Raw genomic sequence first — 8317 nt, forward strand, 5'->3', positions numbered from 1 at the left:
AACATGCGTATTTCATGTAAATTACATCAACATGCATCTATAGTGAGCTTTGGAAAAGTTTCATGAAGTTTGAAATCAAGAAGTCGTATGGAATGATAAGTTATAACCTTTCTTGAATTGCTTCATCAGGTGAATGGGAACATGTGAAGTTGACCAAACCTTGCTACCTTGCCCAAATGACTCTAATTGAACTCTACAATAAAAGTCATGAAGGGTTCATGTTAATCAAGTGCCAAGAAATTGCCTCAATCGGTCTAAAACTCTAATTTATGGTTTATCGTGATGCTGCTTTGACCAAGATTAACCAATGATTTTGGTACCAGTGGTGAAGTTTGACCTTTAATAAAAGTTGAAGTTTGAGTGGAGTACAACAAACTTTATTTTTGGACTAAGCCCTGATTCAACTCCTAAGTGACTCAAACAGTGGCCTCAAGTTTGAATGCAGTGCTCCTTTGGGCTCTCAGAAATCTTTCCAAGTCCCTGATCGGCAACACGGAGTTGACATGTTGTGATATTTTTATCTTCCAAATTCATATGGTAACTCAACTGGATTCCTTAATATGAGTTGAAGTACACTTTGTGAAGGAAACAACAAAATAAGTCTTAGCAGATTTGGAGCTCATTTGTCATTCAAAGGTTCTCTAAGATGGCAAGTTCACTGAATTCGGTCACACTTTGCTGAAACTCTAAAATCCGAATTTTAGTTTCATCTACCTATCTTTGGAGATTTGTATCTTCCTAACCAAGCTAAACCAATCCTAGATCCTTTAAGCAAAGTTGTAGTTTAAATTAGTCAAACAACTTTTGTTTAAGTACCAAGACCTGGTTTAGCCTCTAACCTAGCCAATTAGGGACCCCAAGATTGAATCTAGTGTTGTTTTTAGGGTCCAAGAATCGACCAAGTCTGGAATTTCAGTGGCAATGATGATTAGCATCCTGCATTCTCCAAAATTTGTTAAGCAACTTGAGTTGAGCAAAAAAAAGACTTGGAGGTAATTCCATGAAGAAGGATACAGGAAGAAGTTGGATCAAATTTGACCACGTTTTGACCAAGTAATTCGAGCTCAAATAGAGCAAAGCTTAACCATTGTTAAGTCGTTGACACTATCAACTTGGGGCTTAATTAGCTACTAATGGAGAGCTCTAATGGACAAGCACCCTTAATGAGTTTTGTAGATCATCAGGTGGGCAGCAACTTTTCTAGAGGCGCCTAGGTCCAAATCCACACAGAATATGCTGAAATAAGAGCTCGAATGTGTCCACAACCATGCCCGCTAGGTGTTCGACGAAATGTCCATGCGTCCTCCATGTGCTGGCCGTGCCCCCACCATGGCTGTCGTGTGCCCCTGCCTTCTAGTCACGATGGAGAGATGCCAAGCTGCCCCCAGACGCTCCCCACTCCCAGGCGCTCTATCTCATTCGCTCTCGCTCTCCCTGCTCTCTCCCTCGTATCTCTCTCGCTGCTTGTCATGGAGCCGCCATGCCTGCCCCGAGCTCTGTCTTGTTGTTGCGCTCCCGGTGTGCCTCGAGCCCAACCACCGCTGCCAACAACCCCACGACATCGTCTCCTTGCCTTGCTCACGCACGTAGAACCCTAGCCACTGAACTCATCGGTGCCGGCGTGCCGCCGTCCCTGCTCGCCTCCTTACCACGAATGCACGTGGCCAAAAGGCCATGGGCTGCAGCTGGACAAGCCATGGGCTAGGCATGGCCATGTCCTAGCCTCACCAGCCTTTTCTCGCTGCCGTCTCCGACCACCTCTCGCCAAGGCTGACCACGAGCGCGTCCTCGCCTCCGTCCCCTGCTCTGTTCCCATGAGGAAGATGAAGGGAAGGGCAAAAACGAACGAGAAACTCTTTTGTGGGTCCAGTTGAAAGGATATGACTCATATGAATAGTGCCTTATGAATTGCGGGTAGATTAGAGGAAAGTCTGGGTCCTAAGTGCAAGATGTCATTTTCTTTTTCGTTTAATCTTTTTCTTTTATGTGTTTTTGGCTGAAACTTTGAAAAATCATAGTAAATCATAGAAAAATCATAAAATAGCAAATGAGGATGTTTTGGAATCCTTGAGAATAGATCTATGCAGTAGAGTCAAAATATGACATGCCTTAGTGGAAAGTTTTTGCTGTAAAAATTCCTCTATGAAAATTTGGGTTTCCTAGGAATAAATTCATATCTAAAGTTGTGGTGCTCTAAATGATGTGAAATTTTTATGGTAGACTAGTGATGTTATATGTGTGATGTGGTAAAAATTTCATGCTTGTTGGATACCTTATGACTTAGTTATTGATTTAACTTGTTTGGTGCTTGATAAATGGTTAATAAGTAATTTATATATGCAAAAATGTGAAATGTGGTTCCTTTGCCTTGTATGGTGATATTGTGGCCTGAGAAACCCTAACATGGCTATGTGTTTATAGAAAATGATAATCTTTAGATTTATCTTGCTCTCACATGTTTTCTTGCAATAGCAATTTATCTTTTTCATAGTAATTAATATATAAAACCTGAGCATGTGAAATTTGTGCAATAGCCATGTTTTGATAGCACCTACCACTCATAAAAATCTCAAGTCCAAACTAGGTGTTGACACATCACTTAAAAATTAATATATAGGTTTATATAATTATAAAGGATAAATGAAAGCTTAGTGGAAATAAACATAGGAATGTTCTTGTGTTGCTTTTGTTGCATGTTGGTATGAGCTAAATGTGGTGTGGTCATATTCATAATGGTGGGAGGTGTGTAAATAGCTTATGAGTATGCTCTCTTTAAATAAAACTAGCCATGCATACTTTGTTTGTGTGATGAACACCACCATATGAACCCTATTTATATAAGAATGTATTAGGGTGCTCTCCATGCTAACCATAACTAATGTTGTGTAACCATGTTAATAGTAGTTTGTGATCTATGTGATTATTTGTGCATGTATGGTCTTTTTAAAGAATAAAGTGAAGCACCACTTTGCTTATATGCTGAAAGTGGCTGCATGTACAGTTTCTGTTGTGGTGACAACTTCGTGATGATAATTATCATCTTCTATGAATGTGGTGAATATCAAAGTTGTATATAATTTCCTTATATTGCTTATCCTAAAATTTCATGATTTAGGCCTGATGGTTTAGGAGTTATAGATTTTACAAATTTGCTATCAGCTTTTGCATTTGCTCTGAATAGATCTGAATGATTGTATTGTTTGGCTTATTTAAACATGGAATAATGTATTGTTGATAATAGAATAGTTGTAGTTGCTTTTGTTAGTCTTTCCAAAATGTCCAAGAACACCCTTTTTGGGGGTATAGAACTCCGGTTATAGCTGTTCAAAGTGGAATGGCAGATTCTGTCCAAATCTAGGACAGAGATGCCTTCTTGGTGTTGTTTAACCTCTGTTAGCTGTAGAATCATCTTAAGATGATAATAACAAAGTTATAGATAACTTAATAAATTTCTATAAAGTTAAGGATCATGTTTGTTGGATGAATATAACTCGAGATATGCATTTATGAAGTTACTATCAGTTTTCTGTCCTTAGTTGTATAAGCTTTGCTTCATGATGTATTTTGACCTTGTTAGTTGTTGAATCAGATTTTGGTATTAATAACAAAGTTTTATATAATTTCATTAGCTTTCCATAAAGTCTAGGATCACCCTTGTTGGAGGCTTATAACTCTAGTTATGCTTAAATTGAATGTCTGCTATGTTGCTTGTCCAGATTTTGTGCATATACTTGAAGTTGATTGCTTATGCTTGATCTTGATTGTGTGATGACTAGGATTAGCTGGTGCTAGATGATTGCTTAAAGTAGCTTAACTTGAGTGCCTCATTAGGTGAATTCTTGGTGTTATTTTCCTTCTACCTTACCATGATGGGTTTGTGCAATAATTAGTTAAACGACTTGCTTTCTAAGTGTTTATGTCTTGAGGTGTAACCTTATGCTTGTCTTGAATGCTTTTATATGATACATCTCATTCTACCATTCCTCGCATTCATGCACTTGCATCTTGCATCTCATCTAGGTACGCTAGATGCACCACGTGTGGACATGAAGCACGTGATGTTGGAGCCTAACCTGAAGATGGTGTATGGTGGACCTATCCCGAAGATGGAAGGATTAAGCAAGTGCTAGGACCGGAGATGTCACCAAGACGGTGCGAGCTAACTGAACTGACTTGTGTCGGATCCCATGCAAGCCCTGAAGTATTCTAAGCCTCCTATGTTTTATAAATATCAACTTGAGTCCTTTTTATGTTTGATGCATTAGGTTATAGGAGTTGATTGAACCCTATGTAGGTCTAGGATCGAATATATACTTAGCCATGCTTAGACCGGTAGAAGTCGGGTGATTTCCTGTCACCTGCGAGATATAGGTGGATACCGAATCACGGTTGTCTATATTTGCTATCGTAGAAAAATAACCATGGGATGTAATCTACGTGGAGATCGGGAGGGATTTCATATGCAATGGTTTTGGGTTGGCTATGTTGATCCCGTCTATGTCGATTAAGGACCGTATTGTTGCTGGCACTTCTGTCATGATTGAACGCATGCCTCTCACTTAGCTGGCCAGATAACTCGTTCCGACCGCAAAGCCGAATAGCTCAACTCCGGTCGAACCACGTTCTGTAAGAGTGCGCACACGGGAGGTAGTAAGAATATGCGGGGAGCCAAACGTGAGCCCAAGGGCAAGCTGGGCTGAACATCCTGGTAGCTGGTTGTCCCTGATTGTGCGGCCCTGATTAAACCCGTGAAATGTGAACCTGAGTTGTATTGTACCAAAGGTGACCTAAGGCTACCGTGGCTGGTAGACCTGGGTTTGTGTTAGGAATACTGCCCAGCTGGTTGCAACCGATTCGAATCGCTGTCTCTCCCAGATAGTAAGAAACTTAACTAGCTCCAGCATCGTAGTAATTGAACTATAAAATTTGATGGTCATGATGAACATGGGAATGTTACACCGACTATGGTTATTATTGTTATGCTATATAATCATACATCACATGTTTAGTTGGGTTAGATGCTAATCTAGAGATGAATAGCTACAATTAACTTGGAATTGAATTATAAAATGTATAGCTCAACTAGTGATTTTTTATGCAAAATGTTGTCAAGCCAGCTTCACTTATAAAGTCTTGCATGATCTTTGGTGTCACTTTATTTTTGGTTTATGATGGGTAAGTCTAGCTGAGTACATTTGAGTACTCAGGGTTTTATCCCACCATGTTGTAGCTGAAGTTCCCAGCCTGCTGAAGATGGTGGCTAACCGCTAGTGGGCTCGGCGACTCTATATAGTGTTCTTATCTATATGCTTTTGTTAGAGGATGTCACATGTGCTAGCAATGTATTTGGAACTTATATTATTGTAATTATTTGAAAGTTGTGTTGTTTTTACTAATCGGTTTTGAAACCCAAACTTGTATTATTATTTGTGAACTCATTTTAAACATTATTTCCGCAGCAACTCCGTGTATATGATGTGTATTTGCTTAATCGTGCGATCTTGGTTGTGATGTTGATTTACTGAGGTCCTTCGTGACACTCGATGGACTACCGAGTTTATATAAGTGAAAGTATGTGCGTGTCAACGTGTTTAGCGAGGGCAGCCGTACTTGATGTTGTATAAATTGGATGGCTCTGTCATAGGAGCATTGTGGAAGTAGGTAAGAATAAAAATATTTTCTCACCTGGTATTAAGCTTATTACCTTGGTGTAAGCATTAAAAACATTTTCTTCTCCTCCTCTCTATCACCCTCGAGGATTGCCACCGCGGGCCCAAGCTGAAGCACGATCGCCATCGCCTCCTCCTGATGCACGCCCCCATGCACCCTCGCCCCTCGCCAATGTGCTGCCCTTGTGTGCCCTCATTGACACGTTGTCGATGCCCCCCACACGCCTTCGATCGTAGAGGTGCCACCCCACACTCCTAAGTGCCCTACGAAAGGAAGGGGCACTGAAGAGGAAGCTACATCGGAGATCTAGACTAGGGGTTGATGGCTTTTCGGGCAGCCGCATTGGGGGATAGGAATTAGAGGCGGCATAAGTGAGGGGTTCCACTGAAGTCGATACAACGTGGTCGCACACATGGGGGAGAAAAATGATTGTGTGGTTGGGTGTGTTTTATATTAACGTGGGGCCTAGTTTAATACTACACCTCCCATTTTAGCATTGTGGTTATCACAATAACTCCATCAAGCAAGATTATATTGCTGATGCCCTAAAGATTTCTTTGAAACACGGTGTTCTTTCAGAATATACAGGAATAGGAAAAACGCTAGAGTAGACTGTCTTACCAACTTGAATCCTATGGAACCGAAACCATTAAAAAACATGGGATTTGCCAGTTTCGATGTTACAAGGAAAACATGGGAATCAAAAAAGGAAAGACATAAAAGAATTTTCGGAAAGGTTAGATCGACCCCATGTTAATTAGAAGTCCTCTGGATTTCCTATGATATGAAACGAGTAGGGATGAAAACGGATCGGATACGGACGGATATCACCGATATTACATTTGTTTTCATATTTCTGTCCGGATTCGGATTCGAATACGGACAGTGTCAACTATGTCGGATAGGATACGATTGGATATCGACATCATAAATATGTGATTTGAGTATTCGGATACGGATACGGTATCGGATGTTGGATATCCGGACTCGGATACGAATAGATCTCAACCCCTCTAAACGGATTCGGTTTCGAATACGGTCGGAAAATATCCGTACCGTTTTCATCCCTGGAAACAAGCCATTGCATATGGAATTTCAAAACAATTTTGGAGATCCAATCCTATGTGAAGTCCACCTTAGAAGTCCTCAGCATTCTAGCTATTTCATTTTTTTTTCCTTTTGTTCTTACCACATGTGACCAGAAGGTTCCGGGTTCGAGTCGCGGTCTCCTCGCATTGCACAGGCGAGGGTAAAACTTGCCACTGACACCCTTCCCCAGACCCCGCATAGAGTGGGAGCTCTCTGCCCTGAGTACGCTCTTTTTTTTTTCAAAAGGAGGCCTACTAAAACAATTGAAAGAAAGCAAATATAAAAATAAACAAATTAAAACAGTACGTTTTTAACGATAATTTAGACGAAATATCACAAGCCAAACTGCACGCATGCTTACCTTAAACTTAAGAAAAGTACATATCATTCGACAGTACTAATGGAAATGCCTCTCGCAATTTAGCTGAAGAAACATGCTTAAAACACCTCTCGAAACAAGCCAAAAGGAACAGAGAAAAAAAGGAAGCGATCTAAACAGCATGTGGTGGGAAGACAAACTACAAGCAGAGGTCCAAGCTTATGACTCCATCCTTGTGTCCCAACTCAGGTCTCCCTATCATCTCCGCCGACTGGCCGGACAAGCACGACGACGGCAACGCGGGCAGTGACGTCACCACGCTCATCGCCATCGCCACCTTTTCGTCTTTGCCAGCCATCATCTCTCCGTAGCCCGCGGGATCGGTCCCCACGGGTCGGCCAGCCGCGACAAAAGCTCCACCACTCCCAGGTGGCGACGGCCTCCACATCCCCGGCACGGCCATGCCGCCGTACACGGGAGGCCGCGCCACGGGCCCCACGCCGCCGCCGTATATCCCCGGCACGGCGCCTGCCCACACTGCCGCCGGCGGGTAGTGCGCCGGTGGCAGCGCCGTGTGGCCGCCGCCGCCGCCGTAGCCGAAGAGGCCGTAGAGGTGCGCGCCGGGTAGGTAGGCGCCTGCAGTGCGCGGCGAAGGAGGCCTCGAGGTGCGCCCTCCGCGCGTGCTGCCGCTCCCTCTTGTGCGCGTTCTGGTGCCCACCCAGCGCCTGCGACGTCGGGAAGTTGCGGCAGCAGTAGTGGCACTCGAACTTCCTCTCCCCGCCGGACGCCGCCGCCTCGCCGCCGCCCTCCCCAGACCCGGCCGCGTCCTCCTTGAGCAGCAGCAGCTGGTGGGCCGCCTGCTGCTGGTCGTTGGGGAAGTCCCGGCCGAAGAGGCGGATGCTGGCGGCGTCCCTGCTCGCCGCCGGCGTCTTCGGTGCCGCGGCACGCGCAGCGCCGGGGATGAAGGGCAGCTGATGCGCGAACGAGTCGACGCCGTGCATGTCATGTTGTGCGGCCATGACAACGACGACACGCTGTGTGGACTGTGGTCACGTCGCAGTAAATTGAACGACGACAGGCACCAGCTAGGATTTCTGTCGCCTGTGCAGTGCTGCTCGGCAGTGAGCACTCAGCACAACAACAAGTGCGCGCAGGAACTGGGTGTGAGTGGTGGTGTGGTTTTAAGGCGAGAGAGACTAGGGCCGATCGAGGCGGCCGGCAGGCCATTTACAATGAGAG

The 8317-nt window shown here is 44.0% G+C and overlaps 1 pseudogene; it reads right to left on the minus strand.

Moving 5' to 3' along the window:
• Positions 1–7251: 7251 nt before the first annotated feature.
• Positions 7252–8112, minus strand: LOC136519750 (zinc finger protein 8-like; annotated as a pseudogene).
• Between the last annotated feature and the right edge of the window lie 205 nt (positions 8113–8317).

Source organism: Miscanthus floridulus, chromosome 18 (genome assembly GCF_019320115.1).
Source record: "Miscanthus floridulus cultivar M001 chromosome 18, ASM1932011v1, whole genome shotgun sequence".
In the NCBI taxonomy this organism is placed as follows: Eukaryota; Viridiplantae; Streptophyta; class Magnoliopsida; order Poales; family Poaceae; genus Miscanthus; species Miscanthus floridulus.